General features: G+C 44.2%; 1 protein-coding gene across 6 annotated transcripts in view; it reads left to right on the top strand.

Moving 5' to 3' along the window:
- Positions 1-22,109, top strand: part of FHIT (fragile histidine triad diadenosine triphosphatase) — a 1,226,786-nt gene that overhangs the window by 228,438 nt on the left and 976,239 nt on the right. For 3 of the 6 annotated variants that reach the window (XM_077324996.1, XM_077324999.1, XM_077324997.1), the window contains exon 3: positions 18,129-18,200. The exons of 2 other annotated variants lie outside the window; for them this stretch is intronic. The gene's annotated coding sequence lies outside the window, so the exon portion shown is untranslated. Of the gene's footprint in view, positions 1-11,609; positions 11,680-18,128; positions 18,201-22,109 lie in introns of all 6 variants that reach the window. One more of the 6 variants, XM_077324998.1, reaches the window with a different exon arrangement.

Genomic DNA, 22,109 nt, shown 5'->3' with positions numbered 1-22,109 from the left:
TCCCTATTGTGCTGTGAAACTCACTATATGACTTTGGGCCAGTCATGGTTTCTCAGTGTCACAATTGTATTGCAGGGTAGAATGAAAAGGCAGTCAACCTCTGAATTCTAGTGCCAGGAGGCAACATCTGGAAAAGGTCTTAGCCTCCATGCCCTGTGTTTGGCCCTCCATAGGAACTGGTTGGCTCCAGTGTGAGCAGGACACTTCTTATGGTGTTGTGTTCTCATGAGAGCTGAGGACCGTGCTCACTGCCCTGTGCTCCTTGGAAGAAGAGCTGTATAAAATCAGTTATTTGGTACGTCTCTTCCTGCCTTGCTTTTTTCCACTTTAAGCATCTGTAATGCCTTTGAGTCATGTCAAAATAGCCCAGGCGGTCCTTCCGGGGAGACGTTCTGCTTTCCTAGTAATGATACAGACAATGTCTTAAGTTGATCCTTACTGTAAGATGTTATGAATGCACATATTCCTGCCTTGCTTGAAAGTTCTGTTGCCGGTTTTTCAAGGCTTTAGCTACAAAATGAGCAAAGGAAAATGTCTTGAAAGCCGTTTAGTGTGTGGCTTCAGTTGTGTGTGTGTGTGTGTGTGTGTGTGTGTGTGTGTGTGTGTGTGTGTCCCGGCAATATTAACATAATGACGGTCAGCGCTTTGTTGTGATATTTAAAATGCTGACACCGGCGACTTCTCAACTAGATTAAATACAGATTATGCATTCTTTCAAAAGGTCTCAGTTCTCTAGTTTCCCCTGTACATTGACCAGTGAAATAAAAATAATTGCAAGCACATAACTCTCCTCATTGATTTAACTCATTTTTCTCCCTCGCCTGCAGATGCATTTATTATCTCAGCGCAGTTGTAGGCTAGAGCAATATCATCCCTGTGTATATTTTCTCTTCTTAAAGAAAAGCTCTTATCTTCTTACCTCTGACTTTGGCAGCCAGCACGTGTGGTACTTATTCACTTATGAGCTCAGGCGAGATGTCAAAGTTCTTAATAGCAATCTTCCATGAGGTCACTCATCCCTGGCCTACTCTCCTTTGAAATTTTTAAAAACTCGGGTTGAAGAATGAAGTTCTGACCTCATCTCCTCAGATCTCAGAAGCTGAGCATGGTCAGCCCTGGCCAGTATTGGGATGGGACACTTCCAAGGAATACCAGGGGTCATGACATGGAGGCAGGCAATGGGAAACCACCTCTGAATTTCCCTTGCTTTAAACACCCCATGATGATGATGATGTCATCCGTTCAGTCGTGTCCGACCCTCAGCGATTCTATAGGAAAGTCTTCACCATGCTCCCCTGTCTCTGACTGCTTCTTTTAGTTGGTTCATGGTCATCACTGTGTCGGCTTTGATTGTGTCGAATCAGCGGATCCTTTGGTGACCACGTTTCCTTTTGCCGCTGACCATGCCGAATATTAATGATTTCTCCAATGTGTTTGATCACATGATGTGTCCAAATGAAGTGAGCTTTAGCCGTAATACCTTCCCTTGTAATGACATCGTTGGTTTGCTCCTCTCTAAAACCATCTTGTTAGTAACTTTGGCTGTCCATGGTATTCGCAGCATTCATCAACACCATAATTCGAAAGCATCTGTTCTCCTCCTGTCTTCCTTTTTCAGGGTCCAGCTTTCACATCCATTGATTGTTATGGGGAAGACAATGGTGTTGACTAGCCGGCAATTTGTATTAAGGCTGATATCATTACTCTTCCATATTCGGTCCATGCCTAACATTGCGTTCCGGCCTAGTGTTATTCGCCATTTGATTTCACGGCTGCATCCACCACTTTGGGTGATCATAGAGCCAAGAAATATTCAATCATCAATACATTAAAAACAATTTAAAAACCCATGGGGTTGGCATAAACGTGACTTGGCGGCATTTTCTGCCATCATTCTGTGCACTCTGGGTTCGAATGTTTGGGACGTGTGCCTTTATTATATGGTGAGGACTCATATCGGCCACCTACTGATGGGTTTACTTTTAGCCCTGCCGAAACGCTGAAAAGACTTGGGTGCACAATCCTCTGGTTTTCCTCTCTGAGTTGTATGTACAGTGCTAGAAGAAATTTAATCAGGATGAAATGCTGTGGATGTGTTTTGTTGTTCACATCTTCTGTTAAACAGCCTCATAGCTACATTGAATCATATGGGTTTAGCACTGATCTAAAGGCATTTCTTCGCAAGCTCATAGATCTTCACCGTTTCCCAATCAGCTTGGTTCAACTGCAGCAAATGAAATATTTTTGTGTGACTCTTCCTGTTCATAAAGTGCCGCCTGAACAATAATCCATACAGTTTGCTAGACTTTAGGACTTAGCACAGCATGTTTCCCTAGAGAGCAGGAACTTCCAGGAGACAGAATCCCTGTATGGACAGGCAAAATTGCGGGATGCCTAAACATCAGGGGATGGAGTCCACTGGGAGTCATAGACTATTTCTGCACTAGGAATATTGTTTGGATTTGCATTTTTATTGGGTCGAGTTTTTTTGTCCATTTCTGCACTGAAATTTGCCTCTTTGGGTACAGACCCAAATTGCCCCCTCACTTGCTCCTTGGCAAAGGTATCCCCAGAAAACTGGTGGGGACTAATGGGGCTGCCAAATGTGGAAATGTGTGCCATCAGGTTCTTTGATTTGTTTGGGAATGCCATTTCCTTCCTTCCTTCCTTCCTTCCTTCCTTCCTTCCTTCCTTCCTTCCTTCCTTCCTTCCTTCCTTCCTTCCTTCCTTCCTTCCTTCCTACCTACCTACCTACCTACCTACCTACCTACCTACCTATCCAGTGATCAGAAAAGTACACAGATTCATATTTATATATGGGGCATTATTATACTGGCTAATTTGTGTGCAATCCCTTTCCTAATAAGCTCTAGCATAATGTTTGCCTTATTATTTGGAGCCACACACTGAGCCGACATTTTCAGTAAGTTATGTGCCACAATTCCAAGATCTCTTTCCTGATCAGTTACCACCAGTTTGGACCTCATCAATGTATATTTGTAGTTAGGACTTTTGGCTCCAATAAACTATTAAAATTTGGAGGATGACTTAATCAGGGTTCCAGAGAGAAGGGGCTAGTGGTACAAGATTTGGAGGGCCCATCTAATCTGGGGAGCATAGTGACCTGTGGAACTGTAGCAATATATTGGTTATTTATTACATTGTTTTCACAACTGTTCTGAGATAAAAGAACACAGGGTTGAGGAGAGAGGAAAGGGAAGGCAAGCGTAAGCCACTTTTAGACTCCTGGTAGAGAAAAGTAGCATATAAGAACCAACTCTTCTTCTTCTTCAGTAATATCAGGTCTCTCTCAGCTTCACCTCCCTCAGAGGGTGCCTGTTGTGGAGAGAAGAAAGGGAAGGTACATGCAAGCCGCTTTGAGACTCCTTTGGATAGAGAAAAGCGGCATCTAAGAACCAACTCTTCTTCTTGTTGTTCATCTTATTGTTCGTCTTCTTGATCATCTTGTTCTTGTTGTTGTTGTTGTTCTTGTTGTTGTTGTTGTTGTTCTTCTTGTTGTTGTTGTTGTTGTGGTTGTTGTTGTTGTTGTTGTTCTTCTTCTTCTTCTTCCAGACTCCTTCTGGTAGAGAAAAATTGCATATCAAAACCAACTCCTCCTCTCCCTCCTCTCCTCCTCCTCCCTCTTCTTCTAAAACTGTGTCTTATGAGTGATGGCCAGTTTTTCATAGAAATCCAGATGACTCACCTTGTAACACCACAGGTGTTAGGTACTTTGCAAGTCATGTATGGGCACCTTGCTAACAGGTTTTGTCGTAGCAGATGAACTGTTTTCTCCCTACCTCAGTCCATTTCACAATGGTCTTCAAGAAAATGGTCTTCAATACAATGGTCTTCAAGAAAATAAATAAATTAAAAATTGGGAGTGTTCCATACTAGCACATTATGTTAAAAAATAAAGTTGGGAACAACTATTGTATTTAGAACAAAGGGCTTGGATTTAAGATCTCTTTTCTGAGTAATCATTAAAGATTCTTGAAACTTTCTTAACTGTGAAATGCTCTAGGGTATTGTTTGATTTGAAATGCACTCTGTGTTGTTGGGGATTTTTTTTTAATGCAGAAGTCAGGTCATTTTGGTAGGATGCAGCCTCATCAGCATGACGTCTGTCATTTGCATGGCTGCTGATGGTGCCCTATAAGGTCTTATTAATATTTATTTAATGTGTTCATGTGGGGGGAAAAATAAACACAGAAATAATAAAGCATATGTATGCATTGCAAAATCCCTCTGGGCACCGCGACCGTATTATTCATATCTTAGAAAGGTAAAAATGGCAAGTTGTATTAGCCGAGTTCAAAACACAAAAGGCAATATTCATTTCACAGCATGCATAACTTATGCAAATAGGAACAACTTCAAGGAAAACAGAGCAACACAATATTCCATCCGTTGGAATAATCCAATTTAATAAGCATGTCATATAAAATAACAAAAAAAAAAACAGTGCACGAATGCTGCGAGCTTTCCCCCTCTCTCTTTGGTCAAGGCTGGTTGTTTGTTTAAATGCGTTCAGCATTTTTCATGACGGAAATTTTTGAGGTTTGGGCATTGTGCATCCTGGTGAGGGAGACAGCTGTCAAAAAGCAGCCCTCACTTTCCAAAGAAGCACAGCGGCAACACCTCCAGCAACAAAGATACCCTGAGGACTGCAATGTTTGCAGAAGATTGGGTGTTACAAACACTCTGGTATGATGAGGTAGCCAATTGTTCGCTAGTTAGTTTATATACCAGGGGTGGCCAAACTGTGGCTCTCCAGATGTCCATGGACTACAGTTACTATGAGCCCCTGCCATACTGGCAGGAGCTCATGGTAGTCCATGGACATCTGGAGAGTCACACTTTGCCCCCCCCCCGTTATATATTGTCTTTCGACTAAGAATCCCAGAGGTGGTATAAAGAGGTGGTATTTGTAAACCTCTGGAAGCGGTATAAACGGTTAAGGCCTAAGTGGGAGGAGAAAGGGGTGGGGCCAGACCGGGATGGGGGCCAAGGGGGATTGGCCCCTCACCCAGACTGACAAGAATTCCAACCAGTCGGGTGAGGGGCCAATTGGAAAGGGCAAAGCGCCTTCCGTTTGGTCCATTACTTGACTGGCTGGAGTTCACCGCAAGCTGGGGACTCGCCAGGTAGGCAGCCGGCTGGGGGAGGCTTCCCTGCAGCCCTTGGAGCAGGCCTGCCGTGTCCCTGATGCGGCAGGCATGCTCTGAGGCCCGCAGGGAAGCCAGGGGCTTGGCAGGGAGGGGGCCGGGCGGCCGAAGGGGTCCCCACACGGGAGGGTGCGGGGGGTGCAGTGGCTGCCGCGGGGCCCCCCTTTCAAAGCCTACTCTTATGACCGGGCTTGAAGCCTAGTAAAGAGAATAAATGAAGTGGTTGTGATACAAGAAAAATACAGTTAAAAAAGGCAAATTAAAATAGAATCAATATTGTACCGTGAAATCAATAGTTACTGTTAGGAGTCTTTGGAGATCATACAATGAACATGAGTCAGCAGAGTGACTTGGTGGCTAAAAAGGCAAATGGGATTTTGGGCTGTATCAAGGGGAATATTGTGTCCAGATCATGCGAGGTGATGGTACCGCTTTATTCTGCTCTGGTTCGACCTCACTTGGAGTACTGTGTTCAGTTTTGGGCTCCACAGTTGAAGAGGGATGTAGACAGACTGGAGTGTATCCAGAGGAGGGCAATAAAGATGGTGAGGGGTTTGGAGACCAAGACATATGAAGAAAGGTTGGGGGAGCTTTCTCTGTTTAGTCTGGAGAGGAGATGACTGAGAGGGATTTGATAACCATCTTCAAGTATTTAAAAGGCTGCCATATCAAGGATGTAGCAGAGTTGTTCCTCTTGCCCCAGAGGGATGGACCAGATCCAATGGGATGAAATTAATTCAAATGCAATTCTGTCTAAACATCTGGAAAATGTTCCTGACAGAGCGGTTTGTCAGTGGAACAGGCTTCCTTGGGTAATGGTGGGTTCTCCATCTTTGGAAATTTTTAAACATAGGCTGGATAGACATCTGACGGAGAGGTTGATTCTATGAATATTCAAGGGGGTGGCAGGTTAGAGTGGATGAGCGATTGGGATGTGAGTGTCCTGCATAGTGCATGGGGTTGATGACCCAGGAGGTACCTTCCAACTCTATGATTCTATGACTCTTCCAACTCTTTGATTCTGTGATTCTATGATATAATGTGGCCAGCTCCAGCTTTGCAGTCTTCTTTTGATAATCATAACCTTTGCCCAAAGTACCCAATGTTTGGTAGACATGCAAGAAAGTGGATGTGTAAATGTTCAAAATAATCATTTAGTAATCTTGATACATTCGCGAAGTGCCTGCCGATTGGGCCCTCTGATTGTCAGTCCGGCACCAAGGGCAATTGGTCCAGCATCAAGGGTGATTGGTCCCAGTCTGACGAATCGGGAGGCACAAAGCGCCTCCCGACCCCCCCCCCACCCCCCAACGATGGTCCCCTTCAGCCCACAGCCGCCATTACCCGCCTATCCGCCGACACAACAGGTTCATTGTGAACCTTTCTTTTTTTGTATTGTAATTTCATTGACTCTGAGGACTATGACATAGGCTTCAGGGCACAGATAAACATGCACTCTCTCCTGTAGTTTCCATCTTACTTGGGTTTGTGTATCTCTCAGATGTCAAGCTCTGATCTGTATGGTTCAGACAAGTCCATCCACCACCATTCCCTAAAGCAAGTCTTGAATAAGTTCACGTGATGTGCTGAAGATCTGTAGGGGTTGTTCCCTTGAACTCTGCAATAGTCAGGTCTCCATAACATTATCTAGCATATAATTAGGAGATAATAGGGCTAATTGCTTTCTGGATGTGTAATGGCAGTAGGTGCTCCCAGGCGATACTATATTGTTAAAATTATGCTTTGTGGAAAATGTAATCTGAGCTTGTTCGCCATGATCTTTTAAAGTACTCTCCACTGCTTTTTCTCACTGCATTAACTAGTGATGTCCATGCCAGATGATGTATCCTTCCTATTTTATCCTCCTTTCCCTCCCTCTTTTTTAAACACTTAACAATTTTTTAGTTTTGCAGGAAATATTAGTCACTTTCCTGGTGTGACTCCTTCCATGTTAATCATATTTCCATTGGGTAGTTATGTGTGGGCGCATGCATATGTGCTAAGGAGTGATAAAGGGAAGTTTTGGTACCCACCATGGACCTCTATTAAACAGTGAGTGAAGTGATTCATGTAGGGTTCCCCCGTCTTGGAAGCGGTAGCCCAAAGCAAGGGGAAAACCCAGGGTCAGGAAAGGGCGCTTTGCAAGGAGCTACTCCTCCAAAGGTGTACCCTGCAGTATATTGTCCTCATGGTGCTCACATGCTGGCCTGTGGGAGATGCATAGGCAGGGCCTCAAAATTGGAAGGGGTAACGGGAGTCCTGGTCCTCACAACAGGCAGTCCTGTACAGTGATCAGGTGATGGCAAGAGGCAGATAGATGACTTTATACCAACTCCAAGAAGTGGCAACCAGCCAGAAAAAGGGCAATGCAGAAATGGGGCTTGCAAAGCAAAACGGGCCTTCCCCGTAACAAATCCCAAATTACCCAAATCTAAACCTGCTTCTATTTGGATTTTCCACATTGAAATTGCGATTCATCTTGGGGAAACCTGAAAGAAAACGGAGCTCAGCATTGATATGAGTGTTTTTTTCCAGATACATTGGACTGAATTGCACATCCCTAGATAATAGTGGATCCATATTGAAGCCCTAGAAATCAGTTCACCTGGAAAGGCCTAACATAAAAACTCAGCCTTACAGGCCCTGGGGAAACTTGGAAAGTGCTGTTGGCCCTCGGTCTTGTTTAAGATGCATCCTAGCAGGATGGGGCTGAAAAAGCTTTCAGTCTGGTGGACGCCAAATATGTGACTTGAAGGCCCAACCCTCTACTTGGTTGCAAGATGACAACTGCAGCCACAGATGGGGTCATAAATGGACAGGTAGCCAGTCGTTCAGGAATGACTGGTTTCCTTCTCTAGTAATACCTAGATGCGATTACTGTAATGGACTGTACATGGGACGGCTCTTGAAAAATGTTTAGAGATGTTTTAGGCGTCCTATACTTCTAGTCTTGGCCCATCTGCTCTGGCTCCCAGTTTGTTTCAAGACCCAATTCAAGGTGCTGCCATTGACCTTTAAACCCTTGACAGTTTAGGATCAGCATATTTTAAGGATTGCCTACTCCCATCTGCAACTTTGGGGGGCTGTGCTTCAGGTGCCCTGATATCTAGTGTTACATGCGTGGCAACCGTAAGTGATTCTTGGTGCCAAATGTAGGGAATGTCCTTCTTAATTATATTTATCTACCTCCTGTCAGATTTTATTTATTACATTTATATACCGCCCTCCCCTAAGGATCAGATGAAACCCCTTTCCTTTTGTCTGACGTTCCTTCAATGACCCCCTCCTCCCAGTCCTAAGTTTGAATTGCTTTCTTTGCGTTGTATATAGGTGTTTTAGATTTTAGGTTGCTTTTATGATGCACATTTATGATGGGGTTTTTACTTGTTAGCAGCCTTGGAGGCCCTGATTGGGCAGGAAGGAAGCAGACCAACTTTGGCAATAGACAAACAGTAAATACAAGCCGTGTGGTGGAAAACAAACTAATCAGTTTACCGATTTAAAAAGACACACAAAACGTCCTCACTGCTGCCTCGCCTAATGCCTGTTAAAATTTAAGATGTGTGAACTACCATTTCTCCGGAGACTGGTGTCTGTCAATTACTTTTGATCATTAGCTCAGTCTTAAAAACAAGCCACATCTTTCGGTGTCAAAGAAGAAGCTGTCATCCCAGGACATGATTTAAACGGTGCTAGATTTTAAATTGTAGTTTTTGTTTTTTTGTTTTAAGCAGAACGACAGTGCCTATTTCCTGCATTTTTCTGTCATAGATAATGGTTATCCAAAAGAAGTTAGCATTGACGGAACATTTCTCATGTTGTTGTTGTTATGTGCGAAGTCGTGTCCGACCCATCGCGACCCCATGGACAATGATCCTCCAGGCCTTCCTGTCCTCTACCATTCCCCGGAGTCCATTTCTCATAGGGACACATTAAAATTAATAGAAGAGAGAGTGGGCTGGGTTGTTATACCCTGCTTTTCCACACCCAAAGGAGTCCCAGCCATTCCCTCCCTCTCCCCCCAACAGACACTCTGTGAGATAGGTGGGGTTGAGAGAGCTCTGATTGATTTGTTCTATGAGAACGGTCCTAAGAGAACTGTGACTAGCACCATGCCACCCGGCTGGCTCTCTTTGGTTTTGTTATGTAGGCAACTGGCATCCTGCCTTTGCAGTTCAAAGACGAAGTCAAGGCAGCTCACCTTAAAGGCAGCAGGGCAATAACGATGACATAACGAGAAACCAAGAAGATCAAACCAGTTTACAACAATGAATCCCTTCAGTTTAACCAAATTTGTTTTAAAAGACTTCCCAAGCGATGATGATTCAGACAGTCTTTGGGAAGCTTGTGAGGGGATCAGAGGGGTGTGTGTGTGTGTGTGCGGGGGGGGGGGTCCAGAGGGAGGCAACAATCTTAAAAAAAAAACTTTCAGATCTTGATGGATCCTTTGGAGGATCTTGGAGGATCCTCTTACAAGGCAATTCATACTCTGCATATTAATAGCAGGAGAGCTGAAGGACCCTTTGCTGGCACAAGACTAATATGACTTTGCACACCATCTACAGGTTGCTTGTCCCATGTTTCATCTTATCCTCTCCCGTTCGGCATCCTAGTTTCCTAAGAAGTTCCAATAAAATCTTCTAAGGGGATGCTTATCAGGCCAACTAAGAAAGAGGAACGTAGAGAGCACCACAATTTGCTTTTATCACAGAAGGCGGATAATCTGTAAGATTCATTTTGTAGGCCAGCCTCTCTAAGCTTCTTGATGGAGTAATTAAACATTTTTTACAAACAGAAATAATCCTCTCTGTACATTCGGCGCAATGCAGTAAAGGTCTTGAAATGGGTTTCCCTCCACTTTTTTCTCTTTTTCTCCTTCTGGCATAACAGGCTAAGAATGTGCATCAAGGAAACATTGACCAGCTCTTGTCCAAGAAAACGAAAAGCTGAACATAATCAAACGTTCTTTGTGGAAATGTACTAATAAGGCTTCAAGTAGAAGAAGAAGAACTGGGTTTTTTTTTGTACCTTTCTGTTTACTACCTGAACGAGTCTCAGTGTGGCCTACAATTGCTTACACTTCCTTTCCCTGCAAGGTGGGTGAAGCTGAGAGAGCTCTGAGAGAACTGTGACTGGCCCAAGGTCCCTCAGCTGGCTGCCTGTGGTGGATGAGTGGGGAATCAAACCCAGTTCTCCAGATTAGAGGCCGCTGCTCTTAACCACTGCACCAAATTGGCTCTTAACCTCTACTCCAAGGATGGTGGAAACCTTTCACATGTAAGTATCCAATGGGGAATTACTTTGAGATTAAATGGGCTTGTTATCAACTGCTCTATCCTCTCATGAACACCTCCTTGGGGAGGTGAGTTTGATATTGAGATACATCAAACCATATCTACTACAATAAGAGTGTCTCATGCTAAAAGTGCTTGATTCATTCACCACCTGGAACACCATCCTCCAAAGAGCATATTTTATTTTTAGCATTATTATATTTTTAAACCGCCCTCCCCTGAGGCTCAGGGTGGTTTACATAAAACATGGGAAAAACAATACAGATAACATGGTAGATTGAACAGTAACAATGCAATCATAACAATAGAAAAATATAATGGAACAGAGGAAGGCTGAGCGTCAAATGAATTGAGGCTTTTGAACTCTGGTGCTGGAGAAGAATCTTGCAAGTCCTTTGGACTGCAAGGCGAACAAACCAGTCAGTCCTAGAGGAGATCAGCCCTGCTTGCTCCTTAGAAGGCCAGATCCTGAAGATGAAACTCAAATACTTTGGCCACCTCATGAGAAGGAAGGACTCCCTGGAGAAGAGCCTAATGCTGGGAGCGATCGAGGGCAAAAGAAGAAGGGGATGACAGAGAATGAGGTGGCTGGATGGAGTCACTGAAAGAGTCGGTGCAAACTTAAATGGACTCCGGGGAATGGTAGAGGACAGGAAGGCCTGGAGGATCATTGTCCATGGAGTCGCTTAAATGGACTCTGGGGAATGGTAGAGGACAGGAAGGCCTGGAGGATCGTTGTCCATGGGGTTGCGATGGGTCGGATATGACTTTACAGCTAACAACAAAAATGGAACAGAAGAATATACCTCCGGTGCAACCTTGTCAGTAGCTCCTGACTTCACCTTCTGATCCCTTGCCCTATGTTGTTTGGTTTTGTGTAACTAAATCAGGGGTCAGTATCTCAGAGTGGCTAACCGTATGAATGGATGCCAGAAACGGCTCTGAAAAACATATAGTGGGGCTTTTGACTTCCTTGATTGTTATCCATGGCTGATTAGGGCACTTTTCAACACTGAGTACAATAGATGGAAGAAGTGTCACGTTCCTAAAATAACAATTTCCGAAGTTACTAATATTTGTCAAGATAATCTTTGGAGTGATTAACTGAAGTGGGTTTTTTTTAATCACAGTTTTGTTTATTTTGCAGCTAGCCATGCAATCATTATGGTGATTTATGATCTTCAGTACTGAATAGCAAAGATGATTTCAAAAATTGGGTGAGCTGTTTTGCTTTGGTCTCATCTGGCCTCTGTAGAATCAAAGGCTTACAATTTCACAAACACAGGAGGTGCTTTGGTGTGTGGGGGACACACGGGTGGTGTTGCTTTTAAATTGGAGATGGAATTGTCTAGTTCTTAAAAAAAAAAGATTCCGGATATTTTGAATTCCAAACGCATGCACAATAGACATGTTCATCTCTGTTGATGAGGAACATATTATGCATGCTGGTGTCTTTACCAACCCAGTGTCCCCTGCCCCAGCTATAACAGGGCACAGACCTTAGAGAGGATGTGACTCTCTATAAATAAAGCATTTATTTATTTTATGTATAATTTGATTTCTTGACCACTCCGTCCTCACATATGTGCCCAGGGTAGTTTATAACAAAAGTAAAATACTGTAAAATGTTAAAAATCCATAAATTCTAAAATGCTCCACCCTTTCATTCTGGTTGCCATTATCTTACTGGTGATTTTTAGGTCTTCTGATGGTAATGGGTGTAAGGGGGGGGGCTCTAGTGGGGGGTGGGGGAATGAGGGAGGCCTGGTTAATGCTGAACCACTCTGGCTTCAACCATAGGCTTGGTAGAAGAGTGCCATTTTACATGCCCTGTGGAATCCAGACAATTCTGTCAGTGCCCGGATTTCCATCGGCAGCTCATTCTACCAGGCAGGAGCCAGGACCAAAAAGGACCAAAAAGGAAGATCTAGCCCCTCCTGCTGAGTCTCTGAGCTGGACCATCACCCGTGGGGACCTGGTGGCTCAGGGGCGTCATGTTGTATTTTCTTGGTGGTCTCCCATCCAAATACTAGGGCTGGCCCTTAGCCTCTTCGATCAGATGAGATCAGGCTAGCCTGGAGCACTGAAGTCAGGGTGGTAACAGAGTATAGAAAGGGGGAAAAGTAACTATAAACTACAGAATATCAGTGAACAATGCAGTGGGACCAGAAATAGAAAACGGAATGACAGTGTGACAGTGTCACATTTCCCAAGCTGACGATAGCGCAAGGAGTGCAGAATGTGGGGTTGCAAAGGTACGGGCAATGCAGTGCCCATGCTCTTCCTGCACATATGAAGGAGCCCTTCTGGACCATGCTATCCCACTACTGTACTAATTCTATTACAAGACTGCCCTCCTAGACATTTCTGTTTTGCACCTTTTCTGAAATGATAGTGCTGTCGCAGCCTGCTGGAGGACCTCCTCAGGCAGTGTGCTCCGGTGGGGACTACCACAAAGAATGTTCGTGAACAGGCTGTTGCCGATCTTACCAGTTTGCAGGGAGAAACACTCAGAAGGTTTGGCTTAGTTGTCCTTAGCTGCTGGGGTGGAGCATTTACTAAATATATATGAAAAGGAAGCATTTGTAAGGTTATCTAGAAATGGGGGTACCTCAAATGGTTAACGGTCACCTCTAGACCATCCCGAAGCCTGCGATTTGGCAGCCCCAAATGCACTAGTTGTTCAAAATGCCTCGAAATGTGAGACTTGGTATTTATGACCAATAGAGGCCAACATTCAAGCAGAGAACAAGGCAAACTGTCACTTGAGAAAGTTTTGGGCACCCCAGTTGAAGAGGGATGTTGAAAAACTGGAACGTGTCCAGAGGAGGGCAACAAAGATGGTGATGGGTTTGGAGACCAAGACATATGAAGAAAGTTTGGGGAGCTTGGTCTGTTTAGCCTAGAGAGGAGATGACGGAGAGGGGATCTGATAACCATCTTCAGGTATTTAAAAGGGTGCCATATGGACGATGGAGCAGAATTGTTCTCTCTTGCCCCAGAGGGACAGACCAGAACGAATAGATGAGCGATTGGGATGTGAGTGTCCTGCATAGTGCAGGGGGTTGGACTAGGTGACTCATGAGGTTCCTTCCAACTCTATGATTCTATGATTCTATGAACTCTGAGAGAGAGAGCTGATTGGTTGCTCAGACTAGCAGCAGCTCTCCAGATTTTAAGGGGGATGCCTTTCTTATTACCTGATGCCAGATCCTTTAACTGGAGATGCTGGGGATTGAACCTTTGGCCTTCTGAATGTCAAGCTGGTGCTCCGTCATGGAGCCACAGCCTCTCTCCTTTGTCAGGAGGGATGACTGAGGCCTCAGTAAGATTATGGCTCTGCTAAATCTGAAAGCATAGCTGAGAATCTCAACACCCCATGGTATTGTTTCTTTAATCTAGTTTTTTTTCTGGGCTGTTTAGAAAGTGCTTCTTAGTAGGTTCAGAATGAGCAAATACATTGCTATTTTGGATACCTGGGCCTAGTCTGCACACATAGGATAAAGCACTTTCAATGTCCTTTGGCAGCTGGATTCTCCTGTGCAGAACAGGAAAATCTACTTCTAAAGTGCATTGAAAGTGCATTATCTATTGTGTGCAGACTAGGCCCTGGTAGTCGAACTGGATTTTTTTCCATGCAGAATCGGCTGTGACCAAGGTCTTCATCTTAATGCTAATTAGGCAGGTAAAAACAGAAGGTTTGATCCACGGTGTTAACATTAACTTTCTACCCCCCCCCCCAAATCGCTAGCAGCTAAGTTGGTGTTAGTTATTAAATATAACGAGGGCTCTTGTGTTCTGCATTGGCTCTCATTGTGTGTTTATAAAACAACAACAACAACAAACAACCTTCATGCTTTCTGCATTGGGAATTTGTTAGGGGGAAAATGTTGACAGCAGTATTTGGGTCAGGAGATGAGAAAAGGAACTTCACAGCCATAGTGGCAGTGAGAGATGATTTTGTCTTTCTCATTTCTAGCTCCCCGCAATGTCTCTTCTAGCTCCGTCCCCAGGATGCTGTAGTAACTCCTGTGTAGGTTTTAACCAATTTGATTCCTAACCCCCTACATATCTATGAGCTCCTACCATCCAGTGGTTTCACAGACGGAAACTGGGATTTGTTTCTAACACCTCTGATCTCAAGCCAAGGATCACTGCCCGAGCCCTTTGTTTCTAAAGATTGTTCTCCACCTTTTGCACATAACGTTTGTTTACTGTGCAGTGTCCTATCCCCCACTGATTTAAAAGCCAAGAAGGTGTTTGTTCTTACCGTTAGAGATATATTTGGGAAAAAAACAACAACACGGAGCTGTCCGACAAGATGTTCTCAATAGTTCAAAATACAGCTCAGCGGTGTGGTGTTTGAAATGGCAGGCATTCACTGTGTGGTACTTAGAAAGACACAGTTCTGTCGATTTTTAGCTCTTGGGGGATTTGGGTTTTTAAAAAAAAATGTTCCAGGAGCCCACATTCCCCCCTTCTTAAGTGCTTTACCTGAAAATCTGAGTGTGGCTGTTCTGCTGAATTTCACTTGTCATTTTTGGCAGTTTGGCAATTAAATATATATCTGTAAACCACTTGGGGAGCAGTATAACTAATTCGTAAGGGTGCTGGTCCGAGTCCAGGATACGCTAACGGGCAATATATATAATTTTATTTCTATACCACCCTCCCAACAAACTGGCTCAGGGCAGTGTACAACATGTAAACATAACAGCACTAATTAAAAACATGATATAAAATAAGGTTTAAACAAAAATAAAACTGTGTAAACAATGTCAACCAGACAACTATTATACCGCTCAACTCTCTTAGAACTAGGTTGCAGTCCGGAGTTATCTTTGATAAGGGGGCCCGGTAGATATTATCTGATTTATTGGCCCCCAACTCAAAGCCCAGCCAAGTGCGCTAGTTCTATCAGGGCCTGGCTGTGCTCCGGGAGCTCATTCCACCAGGTGGGGGCCAGAACAGAAAATGCCCTGGCCCTGGTTGAGGCCAGACATATTTCCTTGGGGCCAAATACTGGTTGTTATTTGAAGAACAGAATATTCTTTGGGGGTTATAGGTAGAAAGGTGGCCTTTCAGATATGCAGGACCCAGATTGCAAATGGCCTTATAGGTAAACACCGGAGCCTTAAACTTGATCACCTATGGTGTCATATGCATCAACTATTGCAGAATTAATTATTAAAGATGAATATGCAAACCCAAAGTACTGAAACAAAGTTTTGAACAGCCTACACAAAAGCCACCACCACCACAGAAATGTGTATAGGTTTTTTTTCAAACACTCATTAAAAATTGCTAGGATAAAGCTTTTTGATATATTCGTCTTGTAGACATATAGATCAAGGAAGGGGAAAAGGCTACAGTGAAATAAGCCATGGTTCAAGCTTGGAGATAAGTATGCCAGACTCACGGACAAAGGGTTATAGAATCATAGAGTTGGAAGGGGCCTAGAAGGGTTGCCCTATGGTTATCTCTGTCCCCAAAACCAAAAAAGGAACACAACCCAACCTTAACAGGTAGGAACTCAGAAGCTGAGCTGTACAATAAAATAATGTAAAACTTGTTAATTATTTATTATAGTGCACAATTAAAAACAGAATAAAAACTTCATAAAAACTATACAGAACTAACAGCACATAAGACCAAATGTGTTTTGACCCTACTGGGTCTTCCTCAGTGGTCAGAACTGTGATAATACGCTCTATATAAAATATTTATATTAAACTCATTATAAAGTGTAGCTGAGTGGTTGAATGGGATCTGTAAATTATGGCTCCAACCAATATATGTAAATTTTAGACTTTCTGGAGATCACCTCCTATGACATATGCCTAGGGTCACCACTCTTTGCTATTATATAATTCTGTGCTGAGAGTGTATCTCATGTGCGTCAGAAAAAAAGCTTTTTTTTGGAGTCTGTAATAACTATGCATCAAATGACAAGAGTTTAAGAGTTTGTGTTTTTCCTATCAGTTGTTGGGATCCCTTTAGAAAGGTTCGCCTTGCTAGAATCATGGCAGTAAAGGCTGGCAAATGTACGCGTGTAACCCTAACCCTAACTCTAGATTCCTAACCCTAACTCTAGATTCCTAACCCTAACCCTAACGCTAGATTCATAGATTTCTAAATATATGTGGTAATTGCATTGGATACCATCTTCCAGGGTATCTGATAGCTTGGGCTGTGATGTTTCATCTGTGATGATTCATTCATTAGTAGCCTGTTCCGGCCATATGAATGCCCAGTAGCTTTGGCAAAGGTTGCCTCCATTTCTATGAGTGAATTCCTCAAACCAGTGAACCAGCAATGCAATGACGGGGAGCACAATACACAGAAATGCTTACCCAGGATGACTCTGTAGGGTGCTATCATAGACTAGTGCAATCCTAAGGAGAGTGACTCCATTCATAGCTTATTCAGGGCTTACACTGGAGTAACTCTCCTTAGGATTGCACTATAAGTACTCTGCTTAGAAAGAAGAAGCGTTGGGTTTTATACCTCACTTTTCACTGTCTGAAGGAGTCTCAAAGCAGCTTACAATCGCCTTCCCTTCCTCTCCCCACAACAGACACCCTGTGAGGGAGGTGAGGCTGAGAGAGCTCTGACAGGACTGCTCTGAGAGCAGCACAATCAGGGCTGGGACAAGCTCAAGGTCACTCAGCTGGCTGCAAGTGGAGAAGCAAGGAATCAAACCTGGCTTGCCAGAAGCCATCACTCTTAACCATTACACCAAGTATGGCTTTCAGGCACAAATCGCTGTCTTCTTTCATTACCCCTCTCCCTATTTATTTATGGATGTATTTATTTACTTATTTCATTGATGCCCCACTTTCCTTTTCATTGGAGATCCAAGGTGGCCAACAACATTCTTCACTCCTTTCTACATCCTTCACAAAACCTTTTACGGTAGGTTAGGCTGAGAGTCTGTGGCTGGCCCAAGGTCATCCATGGAAGAGTGGCAATACATTTGCCAGCCTTCAGGTGGGACATGGGGACACCTCAAAACTGTAACAAATAAAAATCAGCCCCCCTGAAGAAAACGGCAGCTTTAGTGGGTGGTCTCAATGGCATTATACCCTGCTGAGTTACCTTCCCCACCCTCCATAAACTCCACCTTCAAAATCTCCAGGAATTTCACTACCCAGAGTTGGCAATGCCAAAAATGGCCTCCGGTATGGATTCAAAGGTTGGACAAAATCTCCGTTGGGTTAGTTATCCCTAAAACAGCATACTCAGCTTGGATTTTGATGTACATCTCTTTGCTGTGTTCATCAAAGGCCTAAATCACTGGGAGTGGCTAACTGAATTGGTATCAGTCATCTGCTTATTGTATCACCCGTTTAGATGGATTTTGCATCTTGGGGTGGGGAGGACCCAGTCAGCCAACTTAAAAGTTTCCTCTTTTTGCTTGCACAGTAGCATCGGCGAGACTATGAACGGCTTACGGCAGTGTTGACCTTTTTTTTTTTGCCTCCAATAAAAATAAACAAATAAATGTTGCTTCTGCAAAAAAAAAACCCCAAAAACATGTTGAGTTACCTCTTCATGGGGCTAATGTTTCTGAGCACCATTTTGCCTCTGCCTCTCTTCTCTTAAAGCATTCTTTTAAAAACTACAAACTGAGGGTCAACACGACTTTCCCTTTTTTCTTCCACAGGAGCAGAATTTTTTTCTCTATCTCAAGACTTTCTTCTGCGAGAAGAAGCCCCGAGGCAGGACAAGAGAATCGGTAAGAAAGGCAGGCCTTTTGTAACAATGCAGCTATCTTTAGGGAGACGTAAATAGTTCACAGCGGCTGTTTACCATGGCAAGGAGAAGTGTTGATAGATCTTTGGCTTTGCCGACAAGGGCAAGAACTTAAAAAGCCACATAGCAAACGCCCTCAGTTTGGATGTTAAAATCTTCTTATGGTTGAAATGTCATCTCTAGGACACCACATTCGGCACTACAGTTCTTTTTGTGGAGGAACGCACATATGCACATTAGTGTAATATATTAGGTGAGTGATTTGTGGAAAAGCCCATGATTGCAGTAAACCATTTTGTGCACTTTTTGTCTGATGGGGAGAAAAGAATGACCTTATTTATACATCTCTATGCAATGCCTATCCTTATCCATGGTCCCTCTATATATTTGTGAAACAGCCTGGGGGGTGGGACGTGTCCGGCTGTCCAAGTTGGAATAGGCTGTCCAAGTTGGAATCTGTTGGGCCCTGCCCTTGCAGCTCCCACACTCCGTCCCTAGCCTCTAGCCTCTTTGCTCTCAGATGTGCCTCAGTGCCTGGAGCCAGCATCAAGTAAGGGGAGAGGCCCCTGGGCAAAGGGTCGTGGTAGAGGGCTTGCTAACGAGGGCCTCTTGGCCTGCTAGGCTGGGCCTGCTAACGAGGGCCTCCCAGCCTGCTGCCTGCCTGCTAAGGAGCTCTGTCTCGGGCCTGCTAACAAGATGGCCACCCCTGCCCACCCCATTTTATTTGGCTGCGAGCTGCAGTCCAAAGCCACCTTAAGCTGCCTGGCCAGAGGCTGGGGGAGGGGGCCCTTTCAAGGCCCGTTCTTAGGAACGCGCTTTGAAGCTAGTGTTTACTATTATTTATAATTTGTTTATAACCACATATCATTCTCAGGGAAGGTTACACACTGTAAAACAATGACATCAAGCAGCCAGAGGCCTTCAGTAAGTAATGCAATAGGATTAGGATTACAAAAATTAGAAACAGTCCAAAATCTGGGGGCTGGCATCCTTACAGAGATCAATTCCCATGGGAGAAAAATGGCTGTTGTGGAGGGTAAATTCTATGGCAGGGGTAGTCAAACTGCGGCCCTCCAGATGTCCATGGACTACAATTCCCAGAAGCTTCTGGGATTTGTAGTCCATGGACATCTGGAGGGCCACAGTTTGACTACCCCTGCTCTATGGCATTGTTCCCCATTGAGATCCGTGTCCTCCCCAGGCTCTACCTACAAGTCTTCATTAGTTCCCCAACTTAAAGCTGGTGACCTTACTCCACCCTCACCAGAGGCCAAGGAGTACCAGGCAATCCTAGATAAATTGCCTTCTAATGAGTTTTTGGAATTGTTTTGGTCACAGCTAGGTAAAATTACTTTTTTTTTTAATTAAAATGCCCTGTAAGAATATATTATTTTATCTCATTCGAGGAGATCAGCTGATTAGTCATCCTCCGTTTGGGTGGTAGCAAATAAAAGATAATTACTAGATGTTTTTGTTTGGATCAAGGTAGTAAATAGAAGGGAGGGGTGTCTGTTTGACAAATAGCACTGATAGGCAAATCGAAATGTCCCTGCTGCTCTCGGAATGCATGGACTCTTTTCTTCCCTTCTGCTTCATGCCTTCCAGTTGAGGAAATGGCTGCTTTTCCTTTTCCATATTTCCACTGCTGAAAATCAGAGTCATGGGCTGCCTTGACAGACCCATTGTGTTTTAAAGATGATTAAGAAAGCAGCCCTTCTGAGACTAGATTTATTTATATTACCCAACGAAAGATTCACAGGCCCATATATATTTCAGGATTGGACTTTCCTTGAAGCCCCATCAGTAACCGGCTGATGGATTGCATCATTTGCTGCCTGATGGAAAAAGTGCCTGGGCGATACTTCAAAAGGACTGAAGACATTATAAAAACCCTTGTAATAGACTTAATGTTTTGTACCAACAAACAGCACCAAGGCTGCACATTCCTAAGCGGGCGGGATGCTGGTGGCACAGTTTTCACATGTGCGGCAAAGGGCAAGAGGCAAGAGCACGTTTGGGGACGGAAATGGACTGTGACCTCTTCATTTGGACATTAGGCAAGCGTGATTAGGCCGGTTTCCTAATGGGCGCCATCCCATTTTTGATCGAGCAGCTCCTAAGTAGTGTTTGATCAGTGATCATTGTCGCATTGGGTATGATACCGTCAGTGGGAGATAGGAAGGCTAACTTCTGTATGCTCAAGTGCTTGGACTTCAGCAGGGCTGCCAGATTTGGGCTGGGAAATACCTAGAGATTTTGGGCGTGGGGCCTGAGAACAGAAGAAGAAGAAGAGTTGGTTCTTATATGCCGCTTTTCCCTACCCGAAGGAGGCTCAAAGCGGCTTACAGTCGCCTTCCCATTCCTCTCCCCACAACAGACACCCTGTGGGGTAGGTGAGGCTGAGAGAGCCCTGATATCACTGCCCGGTCAGAACAGTTTTATCAGTGCCGTGGCGAGCCCAAGGTCACCCAGCTGGTTGCATGTGGGGGAGCGCAGAATCGAACCCGGCATGCCAGATTAGAAGTCCGCACTCCTAACCACTACACCAAACTGGCTCTCAACAGCAGGGTTTGGGGAGGGGCGGACTTCAATATTATTGCGTCCACTTTCCAAAGTCATGTCATTTTCCTCAGGTGAACCGATTCTGGTGCCTGCATTTTATTATTTAGTTCAGGGGTAGCGAATGCTGGCAAGGGCTCCTGGGAATTGTAGTCCATGGACATCTGGAGGGCCGCAGTTTGACTACCCCTGATTTAGTCATTTGGCTTTTATACCGCCCCTTCCAACAAGCGGGCTCGGGGCCGTTTACATCGTAGGAATAAAGCATAAAATCAAAATCCAATAAACACATGAAACCATTACAGCCTAATAAAACCCAACAAATAAGCCCCCGTTCCCACCAGAAGCACCTCACCTGCCCACCAATATGTGCCCCTTATAAAAAGCAAGAGAAAATTAAAAAAAGGGGGGGGGACATGGAGAGGAGATGAGGTGTATTGGTTGAAGCCGGGTCTCTTAAGATCACTGGGCACCCTTTATGTCATTGGACAATCCTTTCTGACAACTGTGGGGAGGACTGGAGGGTTTTTCTGCCATCTGAGGTTTTGGTTTTAAGATTGGGGTTTACCTGGGTTTTGTCTTGTAATCTTGAGTCTAAGGGGGAAGGCAGACTAGAAATCAAATAAATAAATAAATTTTAGGCTGCCCTGCCCTCAATCATAGGCCTGGTGGAAGAGTGCCATTTTACAGGCCCTGTGGAACTTGGACAGTTCTGTCAGGGCCAGTATCTCAGCTGGTAGTTCATTCCACCACGCTGGAGCCAGGTCAAAACAGGCCCTGGTTCTGGCTGGGGCCAGACAGATGCCCTTGGGGGACAGGCATCACCAACAAGTTGTAATCACCAAGCATAATGTTCTCCAGGGGGCATATTGGGACAGGCGGCCCCTGAAGATCAGTGGTAATCCCAGGAGATTTCCATTCACCACCTGGAAGCTGGCAGCTTTAGACTTCAATGCACTCTATGTGTTCTCTGGATTTTACCTAGTGCTGTTCCCAGTTCTCCCGGGGATACTAGATAGGAGAACATCTTAAATAAGATATATGAGTCTGTGTGGGAAATATTAATGCTCGTACCTTTTGATGACACAAAGATGTATCTGTGCAGTCTTTTTAAGGAGAGGAGGCATCAAAGTATTAGGGTACTGGTAGGGGGCTTATTTGTTTTTGGATGGAGCCAGATGTTTGATTTATCCCTGAACTGAATATGCACTGTATTTACTTGCAAGGAAGATGACTCTGAAGGTAAGACAGCTTCTCCCATGTTATAAACAAAAAGATTATTCTTATTGTACACCACTGTAACTTGTATACAAATTTAAGACAACCCCTCTTT

Source organism: Paroedura picta, chromosome 3, assembly GCF_049243985.1.
Source record: "Paroedura picta isolate Pp20150507F chromosome 3, Ppicta_v3.0, whole genome shotgun sequence".
In the NCBI taxonomy this organism is placed as follows: domain Eukaryota; kingdom Metazoa; phylum Chordata; class Lepidosauria; order Squamata; family Gekkonidae; genus Paroedura; species Paroedura picta.
This window is presented reverse-complemented; position numbering and strand designations above follow the sequence as displayed.